Source organism: Neomonachus schauinslandi, chromosome 7, assembly GCF_002201575.2.
Source record: "Neomonachus schauinslandi chromosome 7, ASM220157v2, whole genome shotgun sequence".
Classification (NCBI taxonomy): domain Eukaryota; kingdom Metazoa; phylum Chordata; class Mammalia; order Carnivora; family Phocidae; genus Neomonachus; species Neomonachus schauinslandi.
In genome coordinates, this window is record NC_058409.1 from 55,693,593 (window position 1) to 55,717,006 (window position 23,414).

The window sequence follows — 23,414 nt, forward strand, 5'->3', positions numbered from 1 at the left end:
CCTGTAGAGATTTTAGATGGATTATTTTCTAATATTAATAGAGAGGCAATATAAATATAGAACACAGAACTGGCTAAGAGCAAGAATAGGTTTGAATCCTAGCTCTGTTGCATCAGAAAAGATACTTAACCTAAGCCTCAGTTTCCTGTAAAATGAGGATAATAATAACACTTGGTCTAGAGTCGGTCTAAAATTAGCACACTATTTGTACAACAGCCAAAATAATACAGCAATGTAAAAAAAGATGATAATAATAAATATAGCAGCAATAATAACAATGACAGTCTTCAGGATAGAAGGATGTCCTCATAAACCAACTTTGGATCCAATGAGACTTCCTGACAGCTTGGTGGTCAGGACTTTAAAATGGTACTGCATCAGTCCCCAAAAAGAAAATTTAAATTAATCTGATTAAGATTACTTTTTCTTCCCTGGCAGGGAAACAAGAGTAGGTTCTTTTCGCTCTACATAACTAGGCCTTTGCAAAGAGAACACAGTCACAAGATAAAACCTAAGCAATCTTTAAGACTATTTCCTAGCCTCCCTCAACCCAGGGAGGAGGAAAAAGGAAAGATATTCACCTGAGAGGGAAATGGTTATGGTATCTCATATTCTCCATACTCTAAAAGGAGGTGGGAGCAGGGTTGGGTGTCACCCTGGTAGCTGGCAGGACCCTATGGAATGAGTCTTGCTTTGGTAATTCTGTGGACATAGCTTAGTAGGTACAATAGCAGCAGCACCAAGAACCCCAGCTTGTCTTGTTGCTACAAGCTAACTAATGGAAATGGTCAAAGAATCTCAATTTTTAAATCTCAATTCTCACAACTTTTCAAGAATGGATAGATATTTAGAGGCCAGTCTGTACTTCCTAAATGATTAAGTTCTTCTTTCCAGATTGTCTCTTACTTGGGCAAAAGACACAGAGGGCAGAGATGTTTGGGTGGCTCAGTCGGTTAAGCGTTCAACTCTCGATGTCAGCTCAGGTCTTGATCTTGGGGTTGAGTTCAAGCCCCACATCGGGCTCCACACTGGGCATGGAGTCTACTTAAAGAAAACAAAAAACAAAAAAAAGACACAGAGGGCAAAGCCTCCCATGATGGGAAACGAAATTACCTTCTCAAGCAATAAGGACTACTCTGAGCCAGCAAGACCATGAGTGATTGACCTCAAGAGATTAACTCCAAGACAATGATCAACTTGACCTTTACTGCCCACCTTCATAGACCTTTGTCTCACATTTTCTTTATATAAACGTAGAAGTATTTTCAGCACTTTGGAGACAGTCTTTGAGACACTAGTCTGCTGTCTTCCCAGTATTGGACTCACTGAAATAAATTCCCTTCCTGTTTCACCATTTCTCTCTCTGCCTTTGGATTTTGTCAGTGGCAAGTGGCCCAACCTGGTCTATTTGGGACCCCAGGAGCCAGGTGCTCTTATACCTATGTACCCTGGTTACAGCCATGCTGCCCAGGCCCAAGTAAACCAGTAATCTTTTTAAATATAGTGCTAAGAGTTTACATAATTCTTCCATTTCAAACAGTTTTTTGTCTAAATTCAAACTATTGTATTGCAATCAACTTGTATAAACCTGTTTCACATCTAAGGCCTATGGGCTTCTACTAATGAAGGAGACAGTTTGACAACTAAAAGGAAAAAGTCTTTTTACAAATGAGCAGATACAAGAGCAGTCAAAGTCCTGGAAAAAAATTACTAGTAAAGATCCTGAGGTTACCACCATAACAACAGTATAAAGTTTTTCTTGGTTCTCTGAGGTTTATTACATGAAACTTGATAATGTAGTATCTCAAAAGTCACCATACCTAAATGAGACTTAATAATTAAAGTTTTCCATACTCTATTACCCAAAAATCCTATTTCAAAGAATGCTCTTATAAGTAAAAAAAGAGGATGAAAATGCATATCAATAATATTTATGACTTTAGTGTTTATAACAAAAAAATAAAAAACAACAAAAGATTGGAACTAACCTGAATGCTAACAAGTGACAATTAAAGAAAAATACATAAAAAAATTATAAAACTCAACACTCAAAAAACAAATAATCCAGTTAAAAAGTAGGCAGAAAACATGAATAGACATTTTTCCAAAGACATCCAGATGGCCAATAGACACATGAAAAGATGCTCAACAGCACTCATCATCAGGGAAATATAAATCAAAACTACAATGAGATATCACCTCACATCTGTCAAATGGCTAAAATTAACAACACAAGAAACAACAGGTGTTGGTGAGGACGTGTAGAAAGGGAAACCCTCTTACATTGTTGGTGGGAATGCAAACTGATGCAGCCACTCTGGAGAACAGTATGGAGCTTCCTCAAAAAATTAAAAATAGAACTACCCTACAATCCAGCAATTGCACTACTAGGTATTTACCCAAAGGATACAAAAATACTAACTCAAAGGGATACATGCACCCCAATACTTAAAGCAGCATTATCAACAATAGCCAAATTATGGAAAGAGCCCAAATGTCCATCAACTGATGAATGGATAAAGAAAAGGTGGTAAATATATACAACAGAGTATTACTCAGCCATAAAAAAAAGAATGAAAATCTTGCCATTTGCAACAACGTGGATGGAGCTAGAGAGTATAATGCTAAGCGAAATAAGTCAGAGAAAGGCCAATATGATCTCATTCATATGTGGAATTTAAGGAAAAAAACAAATGAACAAAGGAACAAAAAAGAGAGGGGGGCAAACCAAGAAACAGACTCTTAACTATAGAGAACAAACTGATGGTTACCAGAGGGGAGGTGGGTGGGGGAATGGGGGAAACCGAATAGGGATGAAGGAGTACACTTGTGTTGAGCACTGGGTGTTGTATGGAAGTGTTTTGAATCACTAAATTGTACACATGAAACTAATATTACACTGTATGTTAACTAACTGGTATTTAAGTAAAAACTTTAAAACAAAAAGAATATATCAAGTCAATGAAATATAATGCAGCTATTATTATCCTCATTCATTACCAGCTTCAACTCTTAGAACACCTTGATTGCACAAAGGAAATAGGAACTTCACAGGATTGTTGTAAAGAACATCTCATACATCTTGATAAAAAAAATTGTAAAAAAAAAAAAATGGGAGAGAAGCCATAACAGTACAGATGTTCCCATTTTGTTCTAACATTTACTTTTGTTAATTTATTTATAGAGGGGATCCCCCCACACTGAATATCTATATGTGATAGATGATTTATTTAGTTATATGCCCTTTGTTAATTTTGAACCAAAGTATCTATCTTAGGTTCAGAAATTATTTTAAGTCATTGTGAGTACTAGTAAGGATAACTATAACCTTCACTTTAATTGCCTTCAAAAGAAAAATGAACATCCATTTCTGTTAGTATGGTGGGCTAGATACCTGCCTGACCTCCTAATGAAAATATTAAAATGCTAGATTAAGTATTAAAACCTCTTTTTTTTTAAGTCATCAGTCGCCTGGCAAGATACTAAAGAATATTTAGAAGTCAAAACTAAGTGAATACGAGAACCCAGAGAGGTAAATGCAGCACAGCAATCTACTCTTCTTTTGAGAGCATATACCTACTTAAATGACTTGATCTTAGATTTCCACAGCCTCCCAGAAGTTGAGAGGGAGAAAAAAAGACTAGGGCTTGCTCAAGTTATAAAGCATAATAAGTGATTCAGATGAGACACAGAGTGCTACACCTTTTATGTAAAGTTTACTAAAAATAATCCCAATCCACTTCCCTCAAGCCCCCAAAAAGAATTGCAGGGAAAACTGCCTGACTTTAGTGCAGAATAAATGGAGAGTCATAACAAAACAAAACCCCAAAACAAAATAAAACAAAACAACCCCCCCCCCAAGTATTATTAACTGCAATATATTATGGTTTGTATCCTGAATTCATACTATCTGGGTAGTCTAAAGAAACCTCAAGCCAAGAATTAAGCGATTCCAGACATAAAACAGAAGGAAATATAAATCTTCCCTGGTGTAACTCACCTCCAAGGCAAGCCTCAAAGAATTCCCAGTATTCTAAGAAATATCAACTCATGGTCATTAAAATTCACAAAATGACACAAGAACACAAACTGCTATGAATAAAAACCAACAAAAATAACAAAGAACAGGATCAAATGTATGAAAACTTTAGATGTTAGAATATCTATCACAGAAGTATTTCAATATATTTAGTGAAAAAGAATTAAGGTAGGAGTAAAAAATGAGAAAATAAATTATAACTAAACATTTGAAAAAGAACCAAGTATATAATAATTGAAATTTAAAATTCAATGAATAAATTCTATAGCAGGTTAATAAGAGGTAAAGAGAAAATAGTGAACTAGAAGGTAGATTACAGTGATTTATTCAAAATACAGCAGAATCATATTTGTACAAACCAAACAAGGATATAGAAAATATAAAAGAAAGGTTAAGAGACATGGACCATGGAGTAAGAAGGTCTAACATGCATACGATCATAAGGACAAAAGGGTAAGTTTCTTTCAAAAGTACACACTTCGGATAGAAGGAAAGTCATCTCCATTTGAGAAAATGGTAGACATGTGATTAGGTTTAAACAAACACTGCTTCTTATAAAATAGCAATAGTAATGTTTCATGGAGCTAAACAAAAATGATAAATAAAATTATAATCTATAACAACAATAGCATGTAAGTCAAAGCATGTAAGCCAGGAGTGATGTGATTAGAGTTAAAATGTTAACAGAACCTTGCATGTTTAAAAAGGGGTGATTATATTGATTAATGTTAGATTTTCTTAAGTTAGAACTCAAAAGCTAATTTTAGAATGACTACCAAAATAAAAATAATAGAGCATAAAATTCGATAATAGGGAAGAAATTGAATGAAAAAAATAAGCTACTGCTTCAGAGGAGAAAAAGAAACACAGAATAGGTAGGACAAACAGAAATCATGAAATAAAATTGTTAAAATCAATCTATCAGTAATTTAAATAAATATAAGGGACACACAAGAATCAATTATACTAATAAACATGTCAAAACTGAAATTAAAAACACAATACAATTTATAATCACTCCAAGGAAAATGAAAAACTTGCTTATACACTTAACATGTATATAATCTATATGCTAAAAATTACCAAATGCTGATTTTAAGAAGTCAAAGAAAACTAAAATAAATAGAGACATATATCACATCCATGAATTGGAAGACTCATTATAGCTAGAATGTCAATTCTCCCCAAACTGGTCTACAGTCAAATGCAATTCCTATCAAAATACTAGCAAGATTTTTTCCATAGATAAGATTTTTCTAAAATCCATATGGAAAGGCACACGCCCAAGAGTAGTTAAAACAATCTTGACAGAGAAGAATTGGGAAAAATTATTCTGTCTATATTAAGGCTTACTATATAGCTAGAGTAATCAAGACAGTGTGGTATGGGCAGAGAAACAGACACATAAATCAAAGGAACAAAATGGCAGACCCAGAAATAGACCCACACAAATATGCTATACTTACTTTTGACAAAGGGGCAAAACCAATTCCATGAAGGAAGGACAACATTTTCAATAAATTATGCTGTACATCCATAAGTAAAGAAAGAGAGAGAGAGAGAAAGAGAACCTTGACTTAAACTGCATACCTTATACAAAAATTAGCTCAAAATGAATCACAGATTTAAATATAAAATATGAACCTATAAAACTTTTAGAAAATCACCTAAGAGAATATTATCAGGATCTGGGGCTAAACCAATAGTTCTCAGACTTGACACCAATGATCCATAAAAGGAAAAATTGATAAAATGGGCCACAGTGAAATTAAAAACTTGGTTCTGTGAAAGCCCAGGGGAAGAGAATGAAAAGACAAACTAAAGACCAGGAGAAAATATTTACAAATCACATATCTAACAAAGGACTAGTATCTAGAATATATAAAGCACTCTCAAAACTCAATAGTAAAAAACAAAAGTTACAGTAAGAAAATGGGAAAAAATGAACATTTTACTTAAGAAGATACAGAGATGAAAAATAAACACATAAAAACATGTTCAACATCATTAACCACTAGGAAAATTTAAACTAAAACCAAAATGAGGCATTACTACATACATATCAAAATGACAAAAATAAAAAATATTAACATGCTGGCAAAGAAGCAGAGAAACTGGCTCACTCATGCATTACTGAAGGGAATGTGAAATGTATAACCTCTCTAGAAAACAGTTTGATAATATTCTTAAACACTGAACATGCAACTATCACACAATTCACTAACTGCACTCCTAAGTCTTTATGCCAGAAAAATAAACATTATTTTCACACAAAAACCTAAACATCAACATTTATAGCAGATTTATGTGTAATTGCTAAAAAACTAGAATCAACAGGTAAACAATGAAAGAAACTGTGGTATATAAATACCATGGTACACTACTAAGCAATCAAAATGAACAGACTATTGATACATACAACTTGGATGAGTCTCTGAGTGAAAAAAGCCAATCCCAAAAATTATATGGTATTTGTCTTTCTCTGTCTGACTTAATTCACTTAGCATTATACTCTCTAGGTTCAACTATGTTGTCACCAATGGCAAGATTTCATTATTTTTTAATGGATGGGTAATATTCCATTATGTATGTATGTATATGTGTGTGTGTGTGTGTGTACACATACATATGCATATATACGTACACTGCATCTTCTTTATCCATTCATCTATCAGTGGACGCTTTGGTTGCTTTCCTATCTTGGATATTGTAAACAATAGGTGACAAAAGTGTACAGTATTTAACATACACACATACAATTAAAACTGGTGAAATCTGAATAAAATCAGTGACTTACATTAATTTCTTGGTTATAATATTATACTACAGTTTTATAAAAGATTACCATTGAGACAAACTAGGCCTAAGTGTTCAAGAGACCTCTCTATACTATTTCATACAACTGCATGTGAATCCACAATTATCTAAAATCAAAAAGAGACATAAAGTAACATAAGAAAAGTAAGGTGCCTAGAAATCATTCTAACAGATAATGTATCTGATCCTTATTGAAAAATTATAAAATTTTGTAGAAACTAGAGAACTACTAAATAAATAGATATATTTCTTATACTCTTAACTGGAAGACAAGTTCATAAAGATATAAAGATTCAATACTAGTCCCATCAAAATCTTAACAAGATTTCTCTGTGGAAACAGGCTGATTCTAAATTTTATATAGAAAGGGCGAAGAATAGCTGAGGCACTTTTAAGGAAGAAAAACAAATGAGATTACCCTTACCAGATATTATATTGTATATTATAAAGCTAGAACAATTAAGACAATGGTATTGGCACACTAGTAGGCAAAATAACCAGCAGAAAAAAATATGCCAGAAGTAGACTTGATTTTTTAGTAAAGTGGTATTGCACACAGTCGGGAAAAGTTACAAACTTCTGTTTACCAAAAGATACTATAAAGAAAAGTAAATAGATAGGGGCACCGGGGTGGCTCAGCCAGTTACATCCAACTCTGGATTTGGGCTCAGGTCATGATCTGAGGGTCACGAGATCAAGCCCTGTGTCAGCCCCCACGCTGGGCACGGAGCCTGCTGAAGATTCTCTCTCTCCCTTTGCCCCTCTGCGCCCCTCTTAAAAAAAAAAAAAAGCATAGATAACCAATGGAAAAAGTTATTTGTAATACCCTCTAAATGGCCAAAAGAAGTTGAACCCAAAATATATGAAGAGCTACTATTAATCAGTAAGAAAAAGACATACAACCCAATAGAAAAAAGAATACTTGAACAAGCATTTCACAAAGAAGTACAAGTAGCCATAGCATAACCAGATGAAAGATGCTCACAGTAAGATAAAATTTCAAATATGCCAAGTCTGTAAAAATTTTAAATTCTGACAATATTAAGTATTGATGTGAGGCACTAATACACACGCACTGCTATGGGTGGTATAAATCAGTATAATCATTTTGGAAAACAATTTGACACTACATAAAGAAACTCTTCCAGATATGTTTATATGTTTATAGAATGAATAAATTGTAGCATATTCATTACAATGGAGTACTATATGACAGTGAAAATTAATGACTAATGGTGGAAGCCATAAAGTATAAAAGAATATATGCAAGTATAATTCTCTTTATATAAATATCAAAATCATACAGAATTAATCAATATATTGTTTAGAAGAAAAAATGTCAAAATGCTGAGTAAAAGAAAGCAAATGAAAACTCCAAGTCAGTATAATGATGACCTTAAGTAGATGGGGAAGGGATGGAAACACAAGGTACTTCAAATGTTTTTTATACATATATAAGAGTAGGCACATAGGTAATCATAAAAATTTTGTTCTTCAGATCTTAACATATATTTTTTAAAGATTTTATTATTTATTTATTTGATAGAGACACAGCGAGAGAGGGAACACAGGGGGAGTGGGAGAGGGAGAAGCAGGCTTCCTGCTGAGCAGGGAACCCGATGGGGGAGCTCAATCCCTGGATCTTGGGATCATGACCTGAGCCGAAGTCAGATGCTTAACAACTGAGCCACCCAGGGACCCCCAGATCTTAACATATTTTTAATTAATATTTAACTTAAAAAAACTTTTATCAAGAAAAAAATCATAGATCTTGAATTCTCTTTTTGTTTAGGAGAGGAAAACTTAACCGTGGTTATATTTTTAATGGATTATGAGTTATTTCTTTTCAGTGAGTATAAAACCAAGAACAGAAAAGAGGCAAGGAAACTGAAAGCAGAAAATTCTTATATAAGTGCTAGGCAACAGCAGACAGCCCACCTTTCCTAGGGAGTCTGGCTACACAAAGTGCCTGTGGAAGCAGAGCAGATTGGTACATTCACTAGAAGAGCCTTGCAGACCTGCACTGTGTTCCCCAGAGGACTTGGCTGATTTTTACCCTCTTAGGATGGGCTGAGGTCACTTCCAATTTGAAAATGACCTTGGATCACAAGCTGAGGTTTTTAATTTGTTTACACTGATTATTAAGCGTCCTGATACATTATTAATAAATCTTCTGCATAGAGAAGTAAGTTTATTGCTAACAAAGATGGTCCTTGGCATAATTCTACTATTTATACTGTTGCAGTGAGTTTATTCCACAAACTAGTTTTCTAACACATTCTAATCTCAGGATTGCTTGATAGCAATAAATTGGTAAACTAATAAAAAAGACACAAATTGTTTAGTAAACTCTGAATATGAAGTGACTTTACTCCTTTCAACATAATGCAGTCACTGAAAAAATATTTCTGTATTTTCCATATTATCTATTATCATAGGAAGAAAAAGTTAATTTTTAAAGTTCAACAAACTGGGGCTAAGATTCCATAGGAAGTCAAATACATATTCTGCTTTTTGTAAAGGGATCTGTGAGAATTATATTGTTTTTCTCTAATAAGAGCCCAAGAATAAATAACAGATAACATATACAGAGCATGCCTATTATAATTAAAGACAGTGATGTGCTGGTTAACAATTAGCTTCACGGAGGAGAAAAAGCCTTGATGTGTAGCATTTGCCAATTTCAGTGGTGTAAATACTCCCACCAAGGCCTATTACAAGCTACCAATTTGATGTTACTAAATACGGAATTTGGAAAAATGCACTGTAGCACATCATTATCTAGTATTTTCACCATACAGATAGAAGAAACAGATGTAAAACCCTTACAAGCATAAATAACAAGAAAATATAGCACAGTAATTAGGAAGTGATGTTTGAGCATTTATTACCTTGTTTTTTGGGTAATTTATTTTAATGTATGCTTATGTAATTTTATTTTTAATGACTGTGTTTAAGAACACAGTTGAAACTCTGTTCCAACCTCCGACTGATAAGACTACACTTTAGGTAATGTCTCAAACCAGGACAACAATTAGTAAAAGATAGAATTCTGTATATGAACGTGATTATATGTATTCCTATAAACTCATGACCTGTATATAGAAAAAAATTCCAAAATTCTCCTTTAAGGTAACTGCTTGGTAAATTACATATACAATTCAGTGACAACTATGTTAATAGACTGTTCTGCAGATAACAGATATAATTTTCAGAATTTACTCCTTATTCTAGCCCCATGAGACCCAGCAACGTAACATGTAATTTCTAGATTCCTAACAAAGTCATCCAGCAGGCCTTTAAGAACTCCAATATCATTCCCACTCTGTCTAGTCAGTGAACAAGACACAAGGTAGGAAAGGAAAAGGGGGGAAAGAGAGATTCCCAAAGGATCCCTTCCACAATTAATTATGCAAATCACAAGTAAATTAGACACTAAAAATTTAAGATTGATTGAAAGCTTGCTCAAATTGCTTTAACTGTGATTCATATACCAATCACGCAAATTCGTATGTTAGGTTGTGCAAAAAAATAATAATAATAAAAAGATGTAGAATGGAATAAGATTACCTTAATTTAAATGTCAAAGACACGGTTGCTGAAGGAAGAGTCTCTTACAGTGTTAGCACTAGCCCATCAGATGTTAACAAAATCTGATATGCAACAGTTTTACATATCCCCTTGTGGGAGAAAGATCAACTTGTGATCTGCTTTATAAATCAGCTACAGTGTAAGAGTTAGGCTACTGTAGCTAAATGGCTTTTAGATATGCTTCCTGTTTTAAGCTACCATATTTACAAATGAAAGCTTTTTCAAACCACGGCTTTTAATATAATTTGCATATTTAGTAATACATTGATTAAAATTAAACACGGATTATTGCAATTTATTTCAGAAACAGATGGGATGCATTAAGTGAAAAGCCAGAGCTTTTAAACAGAACAGACTCACTGGCTGACTACTGATGAATGATGAACACAAAAACTTTGTAAATTGGGAAAAAGGGGAAAAAAAAAAAAAAAAAGCCCTTTGCGCCCATTTCCTTTCCTGACTAGTGACTCCATAAAATGAGTAATCAAGTTAATTTAAAATGAATAATGTATATCAAAGGTATGTATCAGCTTAATGACAGCAGATTTGTCAGAAGAAAAAAAAAATGCTTCCACAAACTTTGAATCTTCCTGGTCTGCAAAGATTGTGTCCTCAGGCTTTCCTAACTAAATACAGATTTGACAGGGTTCACCAGCAGATGGCATTCTTCCATTACATACCCTCCTGCTGGACTGCTTGGATTTTCAGTTTCATGAAACTTCACCAGCTAGTGTAAATTAACCATGAACTCACTCAGTGGTAGAGATAGTTGGGTTACTGAAATGGCACATTCTCAAAATAGTCTTGGTCACTATGAACCTGATTAGACTGTAAAGAGAATTTCATTTTTTCTCTGCATCCACTGCTTTGCTGTTTATCATTTCCAAAAGTTAATTTTGGTAAGAGTAATGTATGTATCTCTTATGTTAGCCCTTGTCAGTTATCACATCAAAGGTAGAAGAACTAACCTTTGCCACATCCCACCCCCATAACAGTGTTATATAATTCAATCATGTCACATTAACATGTTGGTTCCATTTTGAAAATAACTTTTGCATAAAAGCTTTTCATTTTGTAAAGCACAGGCATTTTCCAAGTTAATTTAGCAAAATCTGGCTTATTTCGTTTGGCTATCCAATTCTTATTAACCGAGGCAATTAAGTCTCATAATTATAAAAGAAAACCTATAAAGTAGGTAGAAAATTTATAAATTAATTTTCATACTTTTTTTACCTTCTGGATGTGTGTGTTATACGTGAAAAGGGAATTTGATCCATAACATTTAAATAATGTAATATTATTTAAAACCTTCACTAGATAGTACAGAAATTCTATAGTATGTAGATTCAAATTCACCAAATTCAGTTGAACTACACTGCTGAAGGTAAAGTTGTACTAAAGTCAGGCTAGTCTTAATATTTCCTATTTAATATAAATGCTAATTATAAACTCTCAGAATAAGCAAAACTGGGCAGCTTAAAGCATAAATTGTTCATTTCATAATGAATCAAATTGCACATATTTCAAGAAAGCAAATGAAAATTTTTATATACAGTTTCTGATGATTTTGTTTCTTAAAAGCACACATGAATACCAAAAGCAAAAAATATTTTTCATCAAAATCTTGATTACAGTAACACCATGCTGTGAAGGTTTTATTTTGTTTTCGTTGCTTTTAAATGTAAAATATTATCAAAAACTACCTCCAGATTTTTCAAAGTTTGATTAAATACTCAAAAGTACTTAAAAGGTCAGTTCCCAGTTTCACTGCTATGGATTACTCTAACATGAAGTGTTTGTCACCTATTGTGAGTTGTGAAAATCCCCCCTGTATCCAATGTGTTTTGTTTGGATTGAGATGGCATGCAGTTGATGGCTGTGACCTTCATGGTGGCTTAGATCCCTGGCTGGCACTGATTTTTGATTTAGTGCCGATCTGCTGCGCTTGTCACAGGCTGCAAGGTGCTTTCCATGCACTAATGGAACAGCTCAAGGGCAGAGGGGCCCTGTAAATGTCTATCTCTTACCAACCACGGGCTAAATAGAGAGGTGAGTTTTCTACATGTGAATGACAGACTCTGAGATTACATGCAGGAGGTCATGCAAAGTTTTAAAACCTGCTCAGACTTCATGAAAATAACAAGCATATGCAAAGTGCAAACTCTAAGGTTACTCTGCCTGCTAATGAATATGTATTTGCACTGTTAAAATGGAATGTTTAACACAAATATTGACAATATATCTTCATTTGGTGCCAGGGAACTAACAATCAACTGATGTGTCCTTTGGTTCAACTATAGTTGTTAATAAATTCTGTTACTTAATGATGTCTTCAGCAGAAAACTGCATATGTCCAAATTCTCCCTTCTAAGAAAACACAAAATGGTATGATAATTGTTATAGAAAGAGATAAATTTAGAGACAAAATATAACATCTTGGCCTATGTATCATTCTGCTTAGGTATTTTGACTACTGAAAGGTGTTCCACGTATGCAGGAAAAAAAAATCAGGTGAATTTTGCTTTCTAAACCTACATGTTACTTGCTCTCACTTAGGTGAGAGTAATTCATGGCAAGAGGCTAGTAAACATATGAGTAGTACATCTGTAAGTGATCAAATCCTATTCATCTTTTAAGACTTAGCTCAAATGCTGTCTCTTCCAAAAGAAATTCCTGATTCTCCCAGGAAGAAACCTCTCTTTCTTTGAGCTTCTTACTGATATTTGATATATGATTTTCTTACTGTTATTATTGCTCTTTACCTTATATGATAGATACTCTCTCAGTTCCTGAAACAGACTCTAAGCTCTTTAAGGGCAAGTACTACATCCGCTTTATCTTTAAAATGTTTTAATTTTTTATTATTTATTTTTTTAAGTACTCTCTACCCCCAACATGTGGCTAGAACTCATGACCCTGAGACCAAGAGACGCATGCTCCACCGACTGAGCCAGCCACATGCCCCGTTTTGTCTTTAAAATCAGCACCTTACCTAGCCCTGTGCCTGACACACTGTAAGTGCTCAATATATGTCTGCTGAATGAATTAATGAATGACAAATATATGACTACAACATGGTAGCAGTCTCGTTTGATGAAATTTCAAAGCTGTCAGATTTATCATTAACATAAATGCCTGATGACTTCCTAAACCTTCATTTCTTCAATCACCACATACAGGTCAATGGTCCCTCTAATATTCAGAGATCTCACTTCAGAGTTTCTGATTTCTGACTTTGCCTCCCATTAGCAAAATCACATGCCAGACCTTATTCTCATCCAAGACAACTCTACATCCAAGCTCACCCAACCAACAGTCCCCTACACATACTATTCATATCCCTTCTATGTATAATAAACTTAAATTCCTCCACTGGACCACACAGCAATTCACAGAATATAAACTTTATCCATTTCTGGCAAGCCTTTGAAACCATCCCATATTTCAGCTACCTTTTATGGCCCTTTGATACACTAATTTTCTAACTCTTTGAGTGCCTACTATGCACCAGGCACAAAATGTTAATTAAGATATAGTGCTGTGTACCCTCAGGAGGTACCAAGTAATATTCCAGGCAGTATCTGAAGCTACTGGAAAAATGGTACATATTAATGGATCCAAAACATTATTTTACATTAAAATGAACACAGATAAAGAAATAGAATGTAGGGGCACCTGGGTGGCTCAGTTGGTTAAGCGACTGCCTTCGGCTCAGGTCATGATCCTGGGGTCCTGGGATCGAGCCCCACATTGGGCTCCCTGCTCGTTGGGGAGCCTGCTTCTCCCTCTCCCACTCCCCCTACTTGTGTTCCCCCTCATGCTGTCTCTCTCTCTGTCAATTAAATAAATAAATAAAATCTTTAAAAAAAACGAAAGAAATAGAACATAAAATATACATGAATTTGTAAAACATAAGAATTCAAACAATTCCCACTCTCAGTAGACTGCTTCTCATCCCCCTAAATATAAATTCATTCTTTTCCACCATTCAAGACAATCCAGTTGAAAAATTTTTATAAACTTTATCAAAAAACACATATTTTGGAGTAAGAAAATCTTGATTAGAATCCCAAATACTCCTCTTTCTAACCATGTTTCATTGGGTGAGTTACTTAATCATTATGTGTCAAACTTTTCTCATCTAAAAAATATGTATAATATACCTATCTTTTAGGGCAACTGTAGAGATTAAATTAACACGTGTAAAGTGAAAAGATAGCACATACTACATAGTAAGTGATCTTTTCTCCTTTCCACTTTCTCCCTATGGGAACTTTATTCATCCCCTAGAAGAGAGACGTACCAGACCCTAATGTTATGTTGCAAGGCTGCCACTTCAAATCCTTACACCTGAACCAATGAAAAACTGATACAAGCGGTTAATGGTCAAATTGAGTTCTTTCGCAATAGTTATATTCTGCATGTAAGCCGCCCATTAAGACTTCATAGACACCATTCAGATGATCTACTTAGTTTTATTACCACTTTTAAAACTTTCAAAAGCCTCCAGTTCAATCATCTCACATTTTAAATGACCTAACTTGTCTCCTTTGCTGACTGAAATCCCTTTCCCGCCTCTTTCTCCAGTGGATGGTATCACACCCAGGTTCTACTCCTAACACTGGTCTCTCATCTCTCCACTTACGAGTGTATTTACTCTAGTGGCTTCAACAACCAACTCTATGCCAGTGACTCCAAAATCCTGTCTCCAGTCCTGACCTTTGTGTTCCAGTCTTTAAGTTCTACCTGCTTCCAGGATATGTATGCCCTGTCAAACTGCCATCTATTCAAACTCAACTGGCTCATAACTTACCTCAGCATGCCTTCCTTCAAACTACCTTTCTTCTCTCTTCCATCAGAGTAAAAACTTAGAAGTAATCTTTAACTTTTTTTTTTTAATTCCCTCTAGTCAATCCACCACCAATGTATTTCTTTCTTTAATATGTCATTCAAATCCAAATAGTCCTTTTCACTCCCATGGCCATGACTGTAGTCCAGGGCCTTCTGCCTGGAATGAATCGATAACTTCAGTGCTTCTCAAATCCTGGATGCTCTAACACTTTCATATCACAAGTACTTCAATATATTTACAATACTTTGAAAAAACTTTGCATATACAGATTCTCAGACCACCACAGCCTTACTCACCCCAGGCTAAAACCCTCCAATTGATTCTTATGCACAACAGATTTGGAACCACTATTATAATTGATTCTGTGTCTCTCTCTCTCCAATTTCAATAGCCAAGGTATATTTAAATTTCATCATGGCACATCAGTGATTATATCTAAGTGATTAGAACTTTCTAATTGTTTTCTACTGCCAGAAATTCTAATGGAATTTCTACTGAAATTCCTCTGCCAATGTCCAAGTCTCCATAATCTAGCCCCACCCTACTTTTTGGCTGAATTCTTAATTTGACAACTATTTAACAACAATTTGTCAAATTCTTTTTTTTTTTAAAGATTTTATTTATTTATTTGAGAGAGAAAGAATGAGAGAGAGCGAGTACATGAGAGGGGGGAGGGTCAGAGGGAGAAGCAGACTCCCTGCCGAGCAGGGAGCCCGATGCGGGACTCGATCCAGGGACTCCAGGATCATGACCTGAGCCGAAGGCAGTCGCTTAACCAACTGAACCACCCAGGCACCCAATTTGTCAAATTCTTAATTTGACAATCTTATTCCCATTTCAATTTCTTGGTTCACTGTTTAAAACCATTCCTTCATCATCCCACCAACCTAAATACTACCCATTCTTCAAAGATGAGCTCCATCCGACCTTCTCATCACATGTCCTCTGGTCATACTACTCCCCTATACTTTTCCCTTCTCTGTCTCCTATGGTGATGTATGACAGCACCTTGCTGTTTCATAATTTTTCTTGAATAACATTTTTATAAATCTTCTGTCCATAGGTATATATTGTAAATTTATTAAGAAAAAACTATGTCAAATATTTTTCCATGTTCTTCATAGTATCTCAAGGTACATTATAGGTGCTCAATAGATTATTATAATTAAAAAAACTTCACTGAATACTTACTATATAACAGATGTTTGTATTAATTCTTTTAATCCTCACGACACTAAACTAAGTTCTAGATGACAAAATACACACAGAAAGGTTAAATAACTTACCAGCCTTAAACAGTTCACAAGTGGAAGAATTGAAATTCACACCTTGACAGTCTTTCCAAAGCTTATTCTCTTAACCAATGCACCAGAGAACCATAGAACGTTAGCACCAGAAGGGGCTTTAGTGGCCATCTAGCTTATCCACCTACTATTAAGAAGGTATTTTTCTATTTATTAATCTTTATATGTTTGTTTATTTAAAGGTACCTGTTCTCTCCCGTATGTCTTTTAGGTCTCTTTGGAGTTCTATTTCTGTTGATAATATAAAACTCTTTAGATGACTCTAAATATATGCATATTAGTTGCAGTGATGTGTACCTAACAAAATACTATGACAAAAAGGATGCAAATAAAAACTCCTTCTAAACCAAACCGTCCATTTTGAAAAGCATTAAAGCAGGCCAAGACACGTTTCATTGGAAGTTAACCTTTTCAGTATTTCTGGGTCTTTTCTGCCATTTTTTAAAGAATGGAATTTGTTAATTCAGTGAGGTGTGTGTGTATGTGTGTGTGTGTGTGTGCGTGTGCATGCGCACACGCTCACGGTTAGATGGCAGTGGGCAGGGAGAACCTAGGGGCTAAAAGAATATGCTTTTGAAAGTAGAGTAGACATCAAAATTCATTTGTGTCAGGGTAGAGACTTGCTTTCTATCTTGTTTATATGTTGTATACTTATGACATACTTCTGACACACAAACCTGCTATACTTTAGGGTACACGAACTGGATGCAATCAAAGTCTGTGCACGATGTGTTTAGGCCTCGGGGTCTGGTGTTCCTGACAGTCAGCATGATCTGAGGGGCACCAGAAGTCACCAGAGTTAAATGGCACTCGACGTGATGGAATGAGACATTTCTATCAGCTCATGTCAATGGGAAAAAAATAAGTTCCAACATTTAAGAGAGAGTCCAATATGGTAGTACTGAACCAAATTTCATATCTTGGGCCAGACACGAAAATTTGAGCCCTATTAAAATGCTAAAAACAAATGAAGTAGAGAGACAGAGTCCATTGCTCTATTTACACCGATAATGGCTTCCACGCACTTATTGGTGGCTCCACTAGAACAGGTAATAAGCAGCTCTAGATTTTTCATGGTTTGTAGTTTTAGAATAGCATGAATAATTGAAATCCACAGATAATACAAAAATTTAATTTAAGTCAAGGTATTAAGCCATCTCCTCCTCAATAAAGCTTTCATATTAGCTAACAAACACTATCACTGATTGGCTTGCACTTCAGCTTTTAGTTTTTTCTGTACATCTTTTGGGTCGTGGGGTAGGTGTTAAAGAGAGCCAATAGAAAAAAAGAGATCTGCACTTCCAGCTTGTCCACCATGACAAACTACTGTTTATGCACTTGCAAAACAGCTGGTTGATGCCGGAGTTGAAATAGGACCACCACTTTCCATCCTCACAGAGGTACTTGACGCATAACACATGGCAACATTACAGGTAGTGCAAACCCCTCATGCCAAGCAGTAGTGCAAATATTTTGTGAATGGAACTACTTTTAATCACTTGTAAGTGGCATCTTTACAGACTAATTATGTACTGAAGTAAATATGATACATTTACCATAAGCCAGCTATCAATAAATAATAGGAATAATTCAAGACTAGGAACTACTGCTATCTAAATCACCTAAGGCTCTTGTTTAAAATAAAGACTCCCAAAATTTCCCAAAGTCTGACTCCATAGGTTTGGGCCCAAGAATCTGCATTTTAAGAAGTACCCATTCCCTCTTCCTTTATTTACCCATACTCCATCCTACTCACCCCTACTCCTACCCCAGTTACTCAGGTCTGAAAGACCCAAGGACCACACTTTGAAAGTCACTGCCTGGGGCATGAAAATGGAGTAGGATATCCCTGCATCTGGTTCCAGAACCAAGAGATCTATTTTGTTTTGTTTTTCAGGTCCCACAACCCCCAGGTGAGCTGAGTCTAAATCAGCTATGCTGACACAGAAACCATGTTAAAGATCCAATATACACTTCCTCTAAAGCAAGAGGTGATAAAAAGTGTTCACTCACGGGGTGTATGGAGGTTTAAGGTGTAGCCTTGAGGGCTTCTTAAGGGCAGGATCAGGCTTATAGATAATGAAATGTACAAGATAGCGATACAGTCCAGCCAGAATACGATTCTGCCATGCTCTGATTCAGGCAGAACAAGCAGCTGCTGAGGCCAAACCATGACAAGGGCCATTTTTGCCTGTGACATTGGAGAATTTATTCAAGAACAGTTCCCTTTTGTGCCAGGATTTCCACTCTCAGCTGCAAAGGTTGCTTAGTCCTTGGTTCACTTGCTGTTTAAACTTTCTCAATGCCTAAAATAAAGCCGGTCATTCTTCCTAGTATGGACTTGTAATAAGAACTCTGCTACCTAGGAACAAATTCTTGTGTCCCCATTTCCTTTGGTCCATATATTTTATGAATAGTCACTTTGTAGTAATTTTAAGTTATCCAAATAGTAACTCCTTGCACAAGTACTATGATTTGGGGTAAAAGATGATTGCCTTTAACATTCCCATAGTTCATATGGGTCTTTGTGAGGATTAAATAACGTAATGCCTTTAAGCATTCTGCATACTCCCAGATGCCGTGAAAGCACTAGAAATTATTAAACAGTATGTAGCAGAAAGGATTTAAACTGTCAATGTCCAACAAGGAAGATTATTCTAATATAGAAGTCCATCAACAGACTCCTCTACAAGAAAATTTCCTCTTTGTGTGCTTGGCTTCCCCACACCTAATCTGGGAATATAACAGTATGTGTTATGTGTGCTAGATTCCTGTGGATTGTGGCAGAAAAACCCTGAGCAAGAAAATAAAAAAAAATTTTTTTTTTCATTTCAGCAATAATAGACTGTAATGTCATGGAGTGTTTCCACTGCAGGGGCACCTCATCAGACCTCCCCACATCACTGTGCCCTGCCTTTTCTGGTTCTTTCCCACTATTCAAGCACTTTGACATGTTGTGGATTATGGTCTCAGGTTCTTTCATCAATTTAACATTAAAACTCCTGTGAAATATTAATGAAATAATGTTTTAAAAAAGAAAAATGTTCCTACAATACTGCAACATTTTAATGCCTCATTAAAATCATTAGCAATGCTAATACTAAAGAACTTCCTTCATCTTTCAAGGAGCCAAAAATAAATCATAATAAAATGTTTGTTAATGTTACATATGGAGAAATAAATTACACAATGCCTTTCTATATAGGCTTTATATATTCCAAAGATGACACACTAAGGTCATACTATTAAGTACATGCAACTAGTTTTTTCTATGGAAACTCATATTGTATTATTTTATATTATTCATTAAACACTGTGAATATTGTTTGTGTTTTTCATTTATGAGAAAAATATATGGTGTGCCTATCAACAGCCAGGGCTCTCATGGAACTCAGGTTGCAAACAATGACATGCTTCACTGACCTGAATGACTTACAAAAGCCATTTATATTCAGTACTCTCATTTATGCTATCTTTAAAAATGAATAAGAGACATATATTAATAGCAAGAAACTGGTAGGATGATTGCATCACTACCCATCTCCAGACTTATTGCAACACTTCATTCTCCATCAGTTGAACTGACATGGGCATGTAAATGTCATATATAATAGTCATATAAAATTTTACTACATGAGTAACTAAGGCAAGTGTGACAGTTTCCTTCTCTTTGTTGACCAACTTTTATTTGGAAAGCAAAAAGGTTTAATGACATCGCAGAGTTCTAGCTAGTTTGTTACTGAAGGAAATCTCTGACTATCAAGAGATTCCCTTGTAAGCTCTGGGCCAAGCAGCAAAGGAGTGTTCTCTTAAATAAATCTAGATATCCTGGGCTGGGGAGGGGGGGATTGCACAGTACAATACAGCCTCAGCAAATGCTCAGATCCAGAAGATCTTGGGAACTTCCTTTCTATCTCTCAATTATCCAGTGTGTAGTCACATATATAGAGACAACAATGTAAAAAAAACAAAACAAATGATACAAAAACTCCATCCATAAAAGTGTTCCCATATCTCCCTAGATAAAAATAAGCAACAGGAACCTAACCAAACCTAATCTCTCAGACACAGCTATTTGATATTTAATTCTGTCAAAAATTAATACTTGCTAACAACATGATTTTTACTTGGGCCTGATTTCTCTCAGGCTCTTCATCATGAGCTGTACTATTTCAATGCTTCTTTAAGGGTGAATATTAACCACAGATTTATATATTTCCTCATGAAAATACATAATACAAATACCTATTATTATATACTATTAATGATTATAATTGTCACTCTAATTATTATATGATTAAAAGATGATTGTTTTCATTCAATGGGGAGAAGTACAGGCATTGAGGACAGTTGCTTACAAATGAAACCAAAATATATTATTTGGAAAAAGCAACACTTATAAAGAAGGTAGGAGGGGAGAGGTCATACTTTACTGTATTATGTCATATAGCCTGTAATATGTCATAGATGTTGCTAATTTTACATTAGTATGTCTAATCCACAGTGCTGAAATTTTATATAAACATAATGGAGCCATTCTTAAAAAAATATGTAATCCTAAATTCTTAAAATCTAAGGATTTAAAGGTATGAATTCCAAATCAGAGAACTTAGTTTGGCACTTTTGATTCAAATTATCATTTGGCTGAGATAAATAGTTAAGGATTTTTAAAAATCACATTATTTAAAACATAAGCAAGCTCTAAAAATAATAAAATCATTTGTTAAAAACTTCAGCTACATCTTCCTTAGCCATCCGTCTCTTCAGAGAGTAAATTAATTGTTCCAATCTAGTAAGCAACAAAAGAAATAGTCGACAAAGTGTGAAATATGAACATCAATGGTAGGTTTTGAATTTACCCTATTTATCTTGAATGTAAGATCTCATGACCCACTAAAACTCAGTTCACAGTGTTTTATGAAAAATAATGGCTGAAATTGAATGTCTTAATTTACATTTAATGCAATTAAGAATGGTTTAAATTATGACTGATGAATAGCACACACAGATGTCAGTCAGTTTCATCAGAATAAATTGAAGTCAGTGTCAATGAATGCTCTGCTGATAAATCCCACTTTACATAAAATTAATAAAAATAAGGAAATATAATCCTTAACTAATTGCAAAACAGTCTGGAATTCCCCTGAATTTGGGGGGGGAAAATTTGTGTAACTGAGAAAAACCACAGTTTCTTTGGAAAAGGTGTTTTTTGTTTTTTTTTAATAGTCAGTGCTTGTATCAGCAAGTAGCCCAGAAGAGTTATAGGATATAAACTTCTGAACTGAATTTTTTTTAAGATTTTATTTGTTGGAGAAGGGGGCCGGGGAGAGAGAGAGACAGAGAGAGAGCAAGTGAGCATGAGCGGGAGAGCCAGAGGGAGAAGCAGGCTTCCCGACGAGCAGGGAGCCCGATGAGGGGCTCCATCTCAGGACCCTTGGCATCATGACGTGAGCCAAAGGCAGCCACTTAACTGACTGAGCCACCCAGGAGCCCCACTTCTAAACTGAATTATGCAAACATTTGTAGTAGGAGGCAAAAAGAAAAAAAAAAGAGGAGGAATAAGAGAAATTGGAGTAATATTTGTGAAATAAATGCATTTGGCAGCACTTGTTTCAGGTTGTGGCACATCCGTGTTCCCTCAGTCTGTCTACAGCAGAATACTGGATTCACATCTTGGTTTATAAGTCTTCTCCAAGTTTTTGCTGGAAATGATGCTCTCCCCCTTCAATGTTTTAATGCCAAGCTACAAAGACTGTGGACAGGACTGTTGGCTGGATTCTCAGCTTGCAAAGAGCACTCTCTTCCTCCATACTTGACCCCGAAGCTTTGTGAATTGGAGCAGATGTTGCTGCTTTTGAAGTTAATAGAAACTTTATGGACCATTTTTCACTCTCTCTTCCAGGAGCAAATGTCAACCATAGTTTTTATCAAAACCTGAATTCTTGGCTCAAGTACTAATTGCCGTTAATGTGTTTAAATCCCAATTCTCAGTGAAAGGGGGAACAGTGTTTTACCCATGGAAAAAACTGGGTTAATATTTGCATTCTTAGTGCCTGAATAAGCAAGAAAAATGCTAGGCTTCTCAGTCACACAATTTTGCAAGCAACCACGGAAGGCCTAAACACCAAGTCTCTTTTTAAGTTCACTGGGTTAGTGTGCTTGAGATGAAATGGATATTGAAACCTGAAAGAATATGGAAAATTGTCAAATGAGACAAGCTAAAAAGATGAGAAGGCTCACTTTATAAAACCATAGTAATAAAAACAGCAGCCACTATTCCTATTTGTACAGCACTTTCGAACTAACAGTGTACTTCCACTGTGAGACATACTATTTTTTAATGTTATTCTACCCATTTCACAGATGAGTGAAATACTCAGAAATTAAGAGACAGAGATAGCTAAGAAGCAGCAACGCTAAATTGTGAATTCGGCTCTTGTGACTCCAAATCTTGTGTTCAAATTTTTGTATGTATCTGCTCTAGGTACATGATTTAATAACAACTTAAAAAACTCTCAAGAGTATTCAGTAGTCAAATGGCCAAGAAACACACCAAAAAGCATTCAACATCACTAATCATCAGGGAAATGCAAAATAAAACCATTCTATCACCTCACAACTCTTAGAACAACAGTCATTAAAAAGACAAGAGATAACAAGTGTGAGCAAGAATGTGGAGAAAAGGGAACCCTTGTCCACTGTTGGTGGGAATATAAATTGGTACAGCCACTATGGAAAACAGTGTAGAAGGTCCTCAAAAAATTAAAAAGAGAACTATCATATGATCCAAAAATTCCACTTCTGGGTATAT